Source organism: Balaenoptera borealis (assembly GCF_965194805.1).
Source record: "Balaenoptera borealis genome assembly, chromosome: 7".
Taxonomy (NCBI): Eukaryota; Metazoa; Chordata; class Mammalia; order Artiodactyla; family Balaenopteridae; genus Balaenoptera; species Balaenoptera borealis.
This window is the reverse complement of record NC_138864.1, coordinates 108,524,253-108,539,431: the sequence shown is the minus strand read 5'-3', so window position 1 is coordinate 108,539,431 and position 15,179 is coordinate 108,524,253. Positions and strand designations below refer to the sequence as shown.

The following is a 15,179-nucleotide window of genomic DNA, read 5'->3' as shown; positions in this document are numbered from 1 at the left end:
GAGGTAGTTTCTTAATTGGACGTGTTAGGAGTGGTAGAAGATCTCGTCTGCTGACAACTTAGAAAGTTGCAGTTGAGGAGGCAAAAGGAAAACAGAAATCATAAGCACTTTTACACATATGAAGTTGTTAATAGGCAGCTTCTAACTCTATGTATGTTCGTGTTACTAAAACCTAGAACAGCACTCAAAGTACTTGTAAGTGCTCAACAACTGTTTGTTTAACCAAAACCAAACTAAAAGCAAAACAAAATGAAACAAACAAAACTGGTACTTGTTAACATCAGTCAGCTATGTCCTACTCTAGGTTCAATAATACTATCAGATTAATATAAACTCTGAAACCAAAGTAATCATGTCCTATGATTGTATAGCATCATCCCACATGTATTTCCTTTTCATACTCAACAGTTCTATACTCAACATATACTCAGTATGTAGTCTTTATTGCCTCCATTTACAGGTAAAGGAACCATGTCATAACAGGTAAAGGGGCTTGCTCAGATAAGCAAGAAAATTAATGTTAACCTAGAGTCTAAGATTCTTAACTCCAAAATGAATAGACAAAATTAAAAGACAAAAAAAATCCTTTATTAGGGGCAAAGAGATCCTCCTTAATATTTTAATAAAGAACTATCACAACTCAATAATGAAAAGACAAAGACCCTAATAAAAAAATTGGCAAAGTACACAAACTAACAAATCATAAAAGGAGATCTCTGTAGTAATCAAAGAAATACTTTATTGTTAATCAGGCTCTGCTTAAAATGTGAGTTCAGAGATCGCTGGTAAAATGGCCTAGACTAGATTTCAGAACAAAGGTTAAAGATAAATGGGCCTTGGGGCTTCCCTGGTGGCGCAGTGGTTAAGAACCTGCCTGCCAACGCAGGGGACATGGGTTCGAGCCCTGGTCCGGGAAGATCCCACATGCTGCAGAGCAACTAAGCCAGTGCACTACAACTACTGAGCCTGCGCTCTAGAGCCCGCAAGCCACAACTACTGAAGCCCGCGTGCCTAGAGCCCATGCTCCGCAACAAGAGAAGCCACTGCAACGAGAAGCATGTGCACTGCAACAAAGAGTAGCCCCCGGGCTTCCCTGGTGGCGCAGTGGTTGAGAATCTGCCTGCCAATGCAGGGGACACGGGTTTGAGCCCTGGTCTGGGAGGATCCCACATGCCGCAGAGCAGCTGGGCCCGTGAGCCACAACTGCTGAGCCTGCGCGTCTGGAGCCTGTGCTCCGCAACAAGAGAGGCCGCGATAGTGAGAGGCCCGCGCACCGCGATGAAGAGTGGCCCCCACTTGCCGCAACTAGAGAGAAAGCCCTCGCAAAGAAACGAAGACCCAACACAGCCATAAATAAATAAATAAATAAAATTTAAAAAAGAAAAAAAAAAAGAGTAGCCCCCGCTCACCACAACTAGAGAAAGCCTGCGTGCGCAGCAACGAAGACTCAATGCAGCCAAAAATAAATAAATAAAATAAATAAATTTATAATAAATAAATAAATGGGCCTTGGACTTTCCTGGTGGTGCAGTGGTTAAGAATCCGCCTGCCAATGCAGGGGACACGGGTTCGAGCCCTGGTCCGGGAGGATCCCACATGCTGCAGAGCCACTAAGCCCGTGCACCACAACTACTGAGCCTGAGCTCTAGAGCCCACAAGCCACAACTGCTGAGCCCACGTGCTACAACTACTGAAGCCCGTGCTCCTAGAGCCCATGCTCCACAACAAGAGAAGCCACCACGATGAAAAGCCCATGCACCGCAACGAAGAGTAGCCCCCGCTCACTGCAAGTAGAGAAAGCCCACACGTAGCAACAAAGACCCAACACAGCCAAAAATAAATAAATAAAATAAATAAATTTATAATAAATAAATAAATAAATGAGCCTTTTCCTTGCCCTAATCCCAATTTGAGTTTTGCAGTTTTAATACCTTCCACTGGGAGTGAAGACATGAGAAAGCCAAAAGCATTGGGAAGAACAGATCAGCATTGTCTGGGCCTCACAGATAATTATCAGCAGCTGAGGAGAAGGAATTCATAGGGCAGCATCCCAGAGCCTGTGGGCCCCCGATGTTCCTCAGGGACAGAGTCAAGCCTTGTCTGGTTCTATGAAGAGCCCTGTAGTCTTGCTCCTCAAACTGTGGTTCGTGGGCAGCAGCGGGGACATCTCCCCGGAGCTTACGGAAATGCTGAACCTCGAGCCCTGACTCCAGGCCTCTTGAATCAGAATCTGCATTTTAGCAAGTGCCCCAGGTAACATACACACACAGTGAAGCTTGAAAAGCATTGCCCTGGGGGGCGTGGCTCAGGGTCTGCTCATTGCAGGTGCTCAGTAAATGCATGCCCACTGAATGAAAGACTGGACAGGGTGATCTCTGCGGTCCCTTTCAAAAGTAAATTCATCTGATTTACTGAAAACTAGTCACTATCCAGTTGAGTAAAGTATCAACCATTTTACAAAGGGCTTTAAGTAGATTAATGAATTAATACTGGTGTTTTGGTGTTGACTTTTTCTACGGTGAATTCAGAGTTTATTATCAGTATCATTTTACTAGGCTTCTTTATATGCCCAGGAGGCACCAACAAGGCATAAATCCTTCTCTTTTGTCCTCTCTGGTCTACCTCTCACAAAAAGGAAAGAATTGGGAATGTAAAATAGAATGAGTAGAAATGAGAGCAAGTCTGAAAATGCTGGAGAAGAGAATGCCCACCAATGTAAGGACATTGCTCTTTTATCTGCCTTTCCAGTGAGTGGAGTCTCTAAGCTTTCACCTTGTACCATATGGGCATGTGTGTGGAGGAAGTGGTGGTGAGGAGGGAAAGAAGAGACAAGGAAGAGAAAGAAGGGACCAAGAATTAAGGACCCCCGTGCTGTCCAATGAGCTGACACAGGCAAAGGTACCAAATCTGGCCATTAAAGTGCATCTGAAGCAACTGTGTGCACCATCATCATTATTGTCATTATCATCATTTTTAGTTCTACTTGCTGTCTGCCAACCTCTTCACAGAGCAGACCATCTTAATAGTGACCCAGCCTATAGCTTCAAGGTTGTCCACAGACCTGATGCTGCCAGAAAACCAGTTACAAGAAGGGAGACGAAAGGGATCCAGAGAATGGAGAGGAATTCTGAGTTCCATTAATGAGTGAGGTGACTCACGGCTGACTCAGACAAACGAAGACAAGCCTGGAGAGGGGAGACGATGGGGGGCAGACCTCAAAGGAGCCCTGCCAAAATGTTCAAATGGGAGCTAGGAGGCCAGGGACACGGTGTTATTTAGAGAGCAGCCTGCAGCTCTGGTGTTGAAGGGAGGAGCGGATCTGAAAACAGAGGGAGAAAATTGCATTTGAGGCCAAAAACTGAGTTGTGACTCTGTAGCTTTCTGTGCTTTGACAAATGTGTAACATTCTCTGGTGACATTGACCTGCTCCTTGGCAAATCTTAGAATACTAACTCAATAGGAATTAATTGTCATCAGTTTCCTGGGAAGTAGAGGTAAATCAGGTACCACTCTAATTTTTCTAATGATCTCAGTGAGAAAAATAAGCCTCTTTCTTTAGTATTTTACATTTGGAGAACACTGTGATCCAACCTGTGCTTATAGATGATAGATTTTTTTAAAAACTTGAACATACGACTAAAGCATCTTCTCTCTGATTAATGGCTAATTGAGGTTTCAGTTTGAAGATTCCAAAGTTAAATACCGTTATAAGGGTTCACAACTGCATTTTCCTATATGGACTGTACTGAAATGATATGTCTCACCACACACTATATCTAGGTCCCCTAAAGCAGGTGTCCCCAACCCTGCCAGTACTGGTCTGCAGCCTGCTAGGAACTGGGCCACACAGCGGGAGGTAAGTGGCGGGCAAGCAAGCGAAGCTTCATCTGCCGCTCCCCATTGCTCCCCATCACTCACATTACCACCTGAAACATCCGCCCCTCCGTCTGTTGAAAAATTGTCTTCCACGAAACCGGTCCCTGGTGCCAAAAATGTTTGGGACCATTGCCCTAAAGATCATGCATTTGCGAGATGGCTAGATGTAGGTATAGACTACTTGGGTGACATGGTTTTTCTCTGTGTACTAAAAAACCCACACAGAGGTCAAACCCATGACCTCAGCCTCATTAAGACAATGCAAACCAACTGAGCTATCTAAAAATAATTTTGGTCGATTACATATTTATATATGATTTGATGACTATTGTGTCAAATGTACTTCACCAGAATTGCACGATGGTGGAAGAGACAGGGGTTCTTTGCCAGCTTGGCCACCCGTGAACTTTCACTAAGGTGAAAAATAAGTTGCTCCAAACGCAGAATTTTTCAACTTTGCCTGCCCCCAACAGGCGGCAATGGCAGTTGGACACAGTTGTTTTAGTCTTGGCCAACTAGTTTTCTACTATCAGCAGGTTTACTGTATTTAATTTGGGGTGTTTTGCAACATTATTAAGCCCAGTATGTCTGACAAGTGCAAAAGCAATAAGAATGTTGAATGTGCTATTAAGAAGAGGCTTATGATTATGATGAAAACAAAAAATGAAAATGAAAGAGATTAACAAAATGAATATTAGGAATGGTAAGAAAAATCACCAGTGTTGCATGTGGGTAAGAGTTAGATCATTAGTCAATAGGGGTGATTCTGAAAGACAAAGAGAGCTTCAAAACATGTGAAAAATGCTGGCTGGGTCAATGCAATGAACATCACAGTCAGCAAGAAATGAGGAAAAGTAATCCAAGAAATGGAAACAATTTGGAGTTTGTGATTAGAGACCTGGCATCAGTTTTGAATGCCTATAATCCAAATAGTAATTCAGGTAAGGGCTAAAAAATATGTTCACGCATTTAAAAGCCAGGTGTGGTAAAAGTTCTCATTCTGGATCCTTTGCTGAAAACCAGTGATATTTCCATAGATTCAAGATCTGTTAGATCTACACAACATTAAATTCCCTATGGAAGCTGAGAAGGAGTTTTATGACACTTGGCAAAGCCCACCAAAGGCTGCCTTGACCGCCTTCCAATTTATATGGACTGGTCTATTTTGGATAAAGAAGCCCAGTAGGATGGCTATCAGCAAGGAGATTAGAATGCTCTCTAGTCTTAAAGCTTTGAAGGACCATCAAGCCCCTTTTTGGTAGAGACATGTCTTCCTAAGCTTAATCACTAATAGCCAGTTTTGTCTTACTACAGTTTTTCAGAATTCACCTGTTTATAAGATATATAAATGTGTGTGTACATTCCTCTGTACACTTTCTGGATCTTGCTTCTTTATTTAACATTGGACAGTGGGATTTTCCTTTAGCTTTTAGCTAATTGTTTAACATGGTCTTTCAATGGAAGCTTGGTATTCCATTTCCTTACTGTCATTTGATACACCTTTTGCTGAGTTCATAAGAATGCTATGATATTAATATCATTTGGCATAAATTGTTACATTTCTCTGATTATTTCATGAGGATAAATTAGTAGAATAAAGTTACTAGGTCATAGTGTTATGAATATGTTTAAAGTTTTAATATATTTCTAAATTTTCCTTCAAAAAGATTTTGCCAACTGATATCCCTTCAAGAAAAATATCAATTGTTCCTGTTTCCATGTACCTTTGTCAGTATTAGATACTATTTTTCTTTTGCCTCTACTTATTTTGAGGAGAAAACATTTTTTAATGTTTATTTATTTGTTATTGAGACCTCTTTCTAAGATTTTTAACGCATGTCCTTTGCCAATTTTTCTACTGGAACACTTTCCTTTAATTATTGATTTGTAATCATTCTTTATATATTAACCAATTTTTTATTTGCCTTTTAACTTTATTTTTAATAGTCACCACCATTGTTTTTCATCTCTAAAGGTAATACCAACTGCAGTTAATTCACATGGCTGATGGGAAAACTGAATGAGAAAATATTTGTGAAAATGCTATAAAACATAAAGGATTTTAATCACATACTTCTAGTGTTGATGCTATCCAGAAATCAAGAGGACTGGACTACAAATCTAACATGAATTTGTAGACAAATAAACTCCTATTCTTGACTCTGACAGTATCTTACGAAATAAGAATTATATGTTTTGTATCATAGTTATTAGGAATGCCATAAAAATAAACAAAGATATCAGGTATCAAAACACTCTGAGGGACTTCCCTGGTGGCGTAGTGGTTAAGAATCCACCTGCCAAAGCAGGGGACATGGGTTTGAGCCCTGGTCTGGGAAGATCCCACATGCTGCGGAGCAACTAAGCCCATGCGCCACAACTATTGAGCCTGCGCTCTAGAGCCTGCAAGCCACAACTACTGAGCCCACGTGCCACAACTACTGAAGCCTGCGCACCTAGAGCCCGTGCTCCGCAACAAGAGAAGCCACTGCAATGAGAAGCCCACCCACCGCAATGAGAAGCCTGCACACCGCAACAAAGAGTAGCCCCCGCTCACGGCAACTAGAGAAACCCACTTGCAGCAACAAAGACCCAATGCAGCCAAAAATAAATAAATGAAGTAATTTTTTTAAAAAAAGAACAACACTCTGAGACTTTTAGATGAATCCATAAAACCAAGCTGTTGCACTATTTTACTTTCTTTTGAAAAAGTTAATTAATCCAGTATAGGCCCACTGTAACAGGAAAGACACCATAGTCATCCCTATTGTTACCTCAGGTTCATAAGTTATGCCTGCTCACCTTTCCAAACAGTCCTTTTCTCAAGTTTTTTTTTTTTAATATTTATTTATTTATTTGGTTGCACCAGGTGTTAGTTGCAGAAGGTGGGCTCCTTAGTTGTGGCACATGGGCTCCTTAGTTGCGGTAGGTGGGCTTTTTAGCATGTAGCTTGAGGGCTCATTAGTTGTGGCATGCGAACTCTTGGTTGCGGCATGCACGTGGGATCTATTTCCTGACCAGGGATCGAACCCGGGCCCCCCTGCATTGGGAATGCAGAGGCTTAACCACTGCACCACCAGGGAAGTCCCTCAAGTTTTTTTTTTAACTTGAAAACAAAAAGAGATTAATCAGAGAAAAACTCTTCTCCAACAGAAAGAAAGATTTTTAAAAAGTATATAGTTTTATAATTAATGAATTAAACAATATTTAAAGGCACACACGGAGAAGCTCGCTCCCAATGATGTCACCATCCTCCCTCTGCCCACACCCTCGTCCTTATGGCTTCTTGTGTATCCTGCCAGTGTTTCTGTATACATATGCAAGCAAATACAAATAAATATTGTCATTATAATTCCTCTTTTCATTCACAAAAGTAGCATACCATATACATTGCTCTCTACCTTGCTTTTTAACTTGATATATTTTGAATAGGAGCCCTCAATAGGAAGACATTTAATGTAAACATGAGACATGATATTGGCATTAAACAAGAAAATTTTTAAATTCCTGTCTTGGTTCTGTCACCATAATTATATAAGCTCAGAGTTGGACAGTGTGCTGGAAGATTTGCTAGTCAGTCATCAAACCATTTTCCTTTTTCCTGGGCACAGGACTGCCTCCCCTGCAGTTAGGTGTGGCCATGTGACTGAATTCTACTGGATAGAAAGAATGCGAGCAGAGCTGATGTGTACCACTTCTAGGTCCATCCCCTAAAAACCTCCCCACACAATCCTCCACAGTCTTTCCCTGTCTGTCAGCAGGATGTCAACACCTAAAGCAACCTTATAACAGCATGTTGAAGATGGCAGAATTATGAGATGGAAGGGCCTGGTTCTTTGAACTACCACTTGGAAGAGAGCCACCCACCATCAGGATCACCCATTTTAGATGTTATATGAGTGAGAAATAAATTTCCTGTCATGTCTGAGCCATGAGACAGTTTTAGGTTTGATATACAGATTTAATACAGCAGCTAGTATTGCCTTAATTAACCCAGATAACAACCTCAAAGTCCTTCTAGTCCAATGACTGGCATATAGCAGGCACTCAGTAAATGTATTTGGATGCATGAATGAACATTTGAACACTCTGGAGACAGAGAATTAATTCGCTATCCCATTGGTCAGTTTAATACATTTGGATCAGCTTGAATGATTGGAAAATTACTTATATGAAGCTAAAACCTATCACCTTCTAACTTGTACCAATTTGTAACTGCCCTTCACAATCACACAAAATAAGTCTGAGCCCTCTTCAAAACAGCCTTTCAACTATTTGACAATACCTCCTTCTATGCTCTCTGTGACAAACCCTCTGGTCTCCAAGCTGAGGAACCTAATGTTTTAAGTTTTTCTTCTTAGGTTATACAGTAGTTACTAAAGCTCTTAATACCATCTTTACCCTCCTCTGGGCACATTTGGGTTTGTCATTCTTCCCCATTCAATGGGTACTCAGGACAGAATGTCATATTCTTGGCAACACTGACCAGCCTGTGTGGGTACCAATTGCCCCTTTTAGTCAGGACTCCGTACCTCAATTAATGCAGCTTAATATTATAACAGTCTCTTAGGTGGCCATATCACCTATTGACTCATTTGAGCTTGTGGTCAAGCTTCCCACCTCTCTTCTCTCCTCTTCCTGGCCCCCAACATACACATTAATTCACTAGATGACCTTAAACAAATCACCTCTCTGGGACTTATTTCTCACGTGAAAAATGAGGGGGTTGGACCAGGTGATTTCTGAGTTGTTTTTCTTTCCTGTTCTAATATTCTTTGAGTCTAAAACAGGAAGTTCCAGGAGAGCTCACGTTGTACTTTTACGTAGACTCTTTCACCCATAGCAGTATGAGAGTGTAAGTCTGCCTGGAAACATTAAGCTTGTCAAACAACTTGAAGCTCCACAGGTACTTTTTCTCAGCTGCATTAAGCTTATATTCATATGCTTATATAAGATATGTGGACAGTGTGTGGTAGATTGTATTTATACACTAAGGCAATGGACTGTGCTGAACTATAGTAGTGAAGGAGGGAGAAAATAAGGCTCAGGCAGAAAAAAAACAGTGAGAGCATGAGGGCAAACAAGGTGTGGTTTTCTCTGATGGAACTCTCCATAACTATTTTAAGGGAGAGAGACCATGATAAAGAGGATATACATTTCACTCAGCTGAAAGCCTGGTGTGATGTCTTGTCAGTTTCCTCATCTCACTTCACACACTGTCCTAACGTACAAAAAAAAAAAAAAAAAAAAAATTACTCTCAGCCAACTGGCAAATAAATGCGTTTGCTGTTTGGGGTAATCAAACCATATCTCCTTACCCCTTGTCCTTGGCCAATTTCTTATAAAGCAGACATTTTTCATGATTTTAGCTGACTAATTCCTCCTGGTATTTCTGCCTGACAGTCCTCTATCCATGCCTAAGAGTCTGGATCCACTTCCTACCCTAGACTAAGATTCTACCCATTATTATTTGACCTCTTTTGAAAAACTCATTGCCAGCTTTATAACCTGATCTGGGCATACTCCCCATTGGGGCCTGCATTTCCTGTGGATGATGCATTGGTTTCCTAGGTGACGGCAGGAAGGAACAGACCTGTTAGCTTGTGGCTTCTGACTCACTCGCTGCAATGGACGTCACAGAATCGTGGCTGAACAAGTGGATGCTGATAAAAGCATGTGCTTAAGCGGGGCACTGGTGGTTAAAAACCATCCCATTGTACCAGCTCTCCCTCCCACTAAGCAAGCCGACAGACTGACATAAATACCAGATGTGAAAAAACAGTCAACAGATTCGCAACCTCTCTGAACTCCCAGTCCTATAAAAGTGCACAGTGGAGACCTATTTACAACCCCAATGTTTTGTTCCTTTCCCTGTTTAGAATTTCCTCTTCTTTTCTGGAATGTGTAAGTACCAGGATTCTCTAATGAAATGTCTGATGGAGGCTGAAGAGGGGGAGGTGGAGACAAGCCAAAAACTCACCAGAAGCCTGTTTACTAAGGTGACATCTCCTTTTGATCTTTCACATTTGTTCCCTGAGAGGGGAAGTAAACTCACAGTGGACTAACAAATTATCAGAGTCCAGAATAAAAAACACGTTCTGTTGGGCAAATTTCATGAAGCCTAGAGACAAGGAGAGACACGCATGCGCGTGCACACATACACACAGACACACACGCACACACACACAGAGATTAACTTTCTAGTTACCTCTTTTGCTATCAACTGATCCCAGCAACGTACAAGTCAAAGAAGACTGCCTGGGATAAAAAACACAAAGAGCTCCTTTGTCCTTCACATCTGAACTACTGAAGACTGAATGGATTCTTTCGATTCTTTAATTCCTTAAATGACCAACAAACCTAAAGTTTCCCTACTGGGAATAATGCCTCTTGTTTTCCACGGAGCCTTAAGGGATGCTTTAAATAGCATCAGCAAGCATCCGAATGAATTAAGACAGCAAATGTAGGTTAGCTTTATTTAGACAGATAAAGACAAGCAGAGAAAGTTGTCTGGTTCAAGGGCAGTGCAGCCTTGCTGACAGGACAGCATTTCTCAGAGGAGGGGAAATTGCTTTGGGAGAGAGAGAGATTTTGGGCAAAGAGCAAAGTTCCTTGGATCACCATGGGAAGTGATGCTAAATTCTTCCATAAAGAGGAGCAGGAATTAAGAATGTCCCGCCACTCGTTGAAGGAAAGATCTATGGATTTAAAATGTAAAACAGAACTTGGCATCCTCCTCTCTCTTTCCCATTTCTTAGGCAGACCATCAGAAAGGACATGTTTCCCAGAACATAAGCTGGGGTAGGGAGTTTAGGAGACTACTTCAGACTGGGATTTGAGAGCTTCAGCAAGTTCTGAGTCAGAAAATGCATCCAGTTGGAGGGGTCCCTGGAGATGTGGAAGCCCAGAAAGCAGGGAAACTGGCAGATATGGGGGCATTCACTCACTAAACAAAAATGTAGATGCTTGGGAAAAAGTTGCAGTCAATAGCCATTATCTTGTAATAACTTTTAAAGGAGTATAATCTGTACACTGAATCATAATGCAGTATACCTGAAACTAATATAATATTGTAAATCAACTATACTTCGCTTAAAAAAAAGTTGCAGTCAGTGAGTTTTGTTTATTTTATTCTTCCTTTGCCCACAACCCTTAGATTACTTCCTGAAAATGAACTCCTTATGGAAAGAAGTGGGTCTAGAAAAAAATATAAGTTTCTGTGATGTTTATGGTTTCTTCACTTCCTAAATATTTGCTGGTTTCTTCTCAACTGAAAAAGCCAAATGAGGGACTTCCCTGGTGGTCCAGTGGTTGGGACTTTGCCTTCCAATGTGGGATGGAACCCACACCCCTGGTCGGGGAGCTCAGATCCCACATGCCTTGAAGCCAAAAAAAAAAATCCCCAAAGCGTAAAACAGAAGCAATACTGCTTTGTGAATAAACCAGTTTATACATAATATATTATTATGTTCCTAAAGTAACACTGAATTTAGACTTGTAAAAAAAATTCAGAAAATCTAAAAGTTTAGATATGCATTGATTTCTATTTCCCCCAAATCTAATTTTTAGATGTTTTCTTTCTCAAGGGTCTCAGAACTTCTAAAAATTATACATCTTTATATATCACCAAGGCACGTATCATAGGGGAAATATGTTATAACCCTGTCACAAAGCAAAATTTAAATTTCATTTTGGATTAGGTGTTTATGCCACTTTCTTTATACTTACTATTCATTCACTCATTTCATTCTTTCCGTCCTTCAACAATTATTTACTGACTACCTACTATGTGCAAACAGAGTGAGCATCAGACTTACTTGCTTTGCTTCTTCTTCACCAGGTACTTTTCTTTCCCTAGTCAATTATTCTCAACTCTGTCCGCCCCAAATCCATTCACTAGTTACCTGGTAAAACAGCATATGGACTAATAGTTCATCCAGTTGGGAAGTACTGTTTCACACTATAACCAAAGCACACACAATTTCCCTAGTTCACTGCCCAAAACTGCACATGCTTTTTTTTTTTTTTTTTTGAGGTTGAGGTATGGTTGATGTTTGATGTTATCAAAGTTTCAGGTGTACAACATAGTGATTCACAATTTTTAAATATTATATTCCATTTATAGTTATTATAAAATGTTGGCTATATTCTCTGTGTTGTACAATATATCCTTGTAGCTTATTTATTTTATACATAGTAGTTTGTTCCTCTCCATATGCTTTTAACTCTTTGTGAGATTGGAAAATCAATCATTTGAAGCCATTATAATTCTAGAAGGTGATGGAAAGCCAATTCCTTTATTTATAAAGTAATAAATTCAAAAGACTCATACGAGATCTGATGCCAAGCTTATTTCGGTATTATATTAACTTCTTATAAAACCCCCTCACCTAAAGCCAATTCTATAAATTTTTCATTTGTGTGGTTACAAGAATCTAATCAAAAGGAAAACTACTCTTTCACTTCTTTTTGGTAAAGAGACTAACATGAATGGAAATGAAAAACTTAACATCTCTGGGATCTACATTTATTGCTCTGACACCTTTAGTCACTTAACTATTATTAGAGTATCTTTATCAAAATAGTGTGATTTGTGCTAATAATGAGACTTTTAAAATGTTCTTCAGTAAGTCAATCTCAGAACTTGTTTTTAATATTTTTTAAGTGCTAAAGGAAAAAACCAACTTGTATATGGAGGTAGAAGGCAAAGTTATAAGCAATCACTGATCCAAATAAATAAGATACTATGAATATAACTTTAAAAAATTACAGCAATTTGTGTTTTTCTGTGTTCTCCATGTTTGCTGCACTAAATATTACTATTTCTGTAATTTTAATAATGCGCTATAAAGAAGAAAACATTGTAATAGTATTTGACTAAGTAAAATAAGAATCCCACATTTTATTTTTATTTTGTGACATTTGTGGCTCTTCAGCATGACGCTGGCATTTTTCCTCTTCTGATGTAACTTCCTTCTCTGTTTCGTTTTGTTTTGGTCGGGGTTATTTCAACCTCTCCCTTCTCTGAGCAGTCTTTCAGCTGTCTGTGAGATCCCAAGCTGTCACTTTGCTTCCTGAATATCCACTTCTGTTTTCTGTGGCAACACCTGCAGATAAACATCTAGCCGGCCATCCAGATGGACACACACCTCCACACTCTCAAACTCATACATACACAGACACAGGTATACGCATGCATGCTCAACTTCTCCACCCTCCCCCAGGGAGCTCAAACTACTCCAGCTGTTTTTTGGCATTGGCAACAAAAGCAGCAGCAAAGCTTCTAATGTCAGTTCGCTGATCAGAACCAGCACTAATAATGTTGTTTCTGCCAAGGAAGAACTTAAGTCCCCTAGACCAAGGAGAAGACAACTGTATAGGGTAAAGATGGTAGAGCCAGATGCGTCAGGCTGCATACAGTGATCAGAGGGAGAGGAACAAGAGTTGGGGTTCCTCTACCTGAAGTGCTCTGCCTTCATTGTCTGTTGACAGCCATGTACTGATTTTTCAAGACTCGGCTCAAGTATCACCTCTTTCTGAAGCTTTTCCTGACTGGTTGACTGTCCTTTCCTCTGTTCCCAGACAATCCTTGTTTGGTTAGATGCTTATCTCCTCCCCCACTCCCCCAAAACCCATTAAATTGAAACCTTTAAAGGCATGGACCTTGGCTGATTCATCCCAGTACCTGACACACAGCAGGCATTCAGTAAATGCTGTATGGATGAACAGAGTCCACTGCTCCCCTCCCATGGGCGAAAGTAGCAACTGACTTTTGGTGGAGGGGGAAAGAGAAGGGTGTCCTAATGGTGTGTGTTCTCCTCTTTAAAGTTAACATTGGAAGTAAAGAGGGCAGCGTGATGCTGTGAGGATGACCCTCCACGTGTGAAAATAACTGAGCAACGAGCAGAGCAGCTGTCTCATCATTGTCCCTATCACTGGGATTTCTTCAGGTGACCAATAGATAAGTCCTATTCTACTTACAAGGTAAGCCTTTGAAAAACCTGCAAGTGTGAATGAGGAGAAAGTGTTGTATCAAGGAAGGTTGTATTAGGAATGGGAAAATATGGCCCATATATGTTAAATTGATGAATATGATTCATGTTCCAGAGTGAAATGTTGGAACATTTTAAATGTTTTAACATCAAGGGAGGGTAAGGATAAGACAGAACTGTGGGGCTTCCCTGGTGGCGCAGTGGTTGAGAATCTGCCTGCTAATGCAGGGGACACGGGTTTGAGCTGTGGTCTGGGAGGATCCCACATGCCGCGGAGCAACTAGGCCCGTGAGCCACAACTACTGAGCCTGCGCGTCTGGAGCCTGTGCTCCGCAACAAGAGAGGCCACGATAGTGAGAGGCCCGCGCACCGCTATGAAGAGTGGCCCCCACTTGCCGCAACTAGAGAAAGCCCTCGCACAGAAACAAAGACCCAACACAGCCAAAAATAAAAAAATAAATAAATTAATTAATTAAAATAAAAAAAGACAGAACTGTGTTGGGTTCTTTACTTGCCTGATCTCATTTTAATCCTCACAAAGAGATCTTATTGTCTTTGTTTTATAAGTGAAGAAAGTGAGGCTTGGAATGGATTAAAATTGGGAAGCCACCTTAGTACTAATACTTAGCAGAGCTTAGATTAGAACCCAAATTTGTCTGACTCCAAAATCCTTCTTACTGTTGGTTCCTCTCAAGAGCTATTTTTTTTTAATTTTTTTTTTTAATTAAAAAAAATTTTTCTTTCTAACTAAATTTTTTTAAATTATTTATTTATTTATTTTTGACTGCGTTGCTGTGTGTGGGCTTTTTCTCTAGTTGCGGAGAGCGGGGGCTACTCTTCATTGTGGTGCACGGCCTTCTCATTGAGGTTGCTTCTCTTGCTGCAGAGTACGGGCTCTAGGTGCGTGGGCTTCAGTAGTTGTGGCACTTGGGCTCTAGAGTGTGCGGGCTTCAGTAGTTGTGGCGCACAGGCTTAGTTGCTTCGAGGCATGTGGGATCTTCCCGGACAAGGGGTCGAACCCATGTCCCCTGCATTGGCAGGTGGATTCTTTTTTTTTTTTCTTTTTTCAATGATCAGACATTGAGGATTCTTTATTTTTTTTAAATTAATTAATTTATTTATTTTGGGCTGTGTTGGGTCTTCATTTCTGTGCGAGGGCTTTCGCTAGTTGTGGCAAGCGGGGGCCACTCTTCATCGCGGTGCGCAGGCCTCTCACTATCGCGGCCTCTCTTGTTGCGGAGCACAGGCTCCAGACGCGCAGGCTCAGTAGTTGTGGCTCATGGGCCTAGTTGCTCCGCGGCATGTGGGAAC

At 40.9% G+C, this 15,179-nt stretch overlaps 1 protein-coding gene across 3 annotated transcripts in view; it reads right to left on the bottom strand.

Annotated features, from left to right (window-relative positions):
* The window catches only part of MKLN1 (muskelin 1), a 347,577-nt gene that overhangs the window by 233,935 nt on the left and 98,463 nt on the right, over positions 1-15,179 (bottom strand). The gene's annotated exons all lie outside the window — the stretch shown is intronic.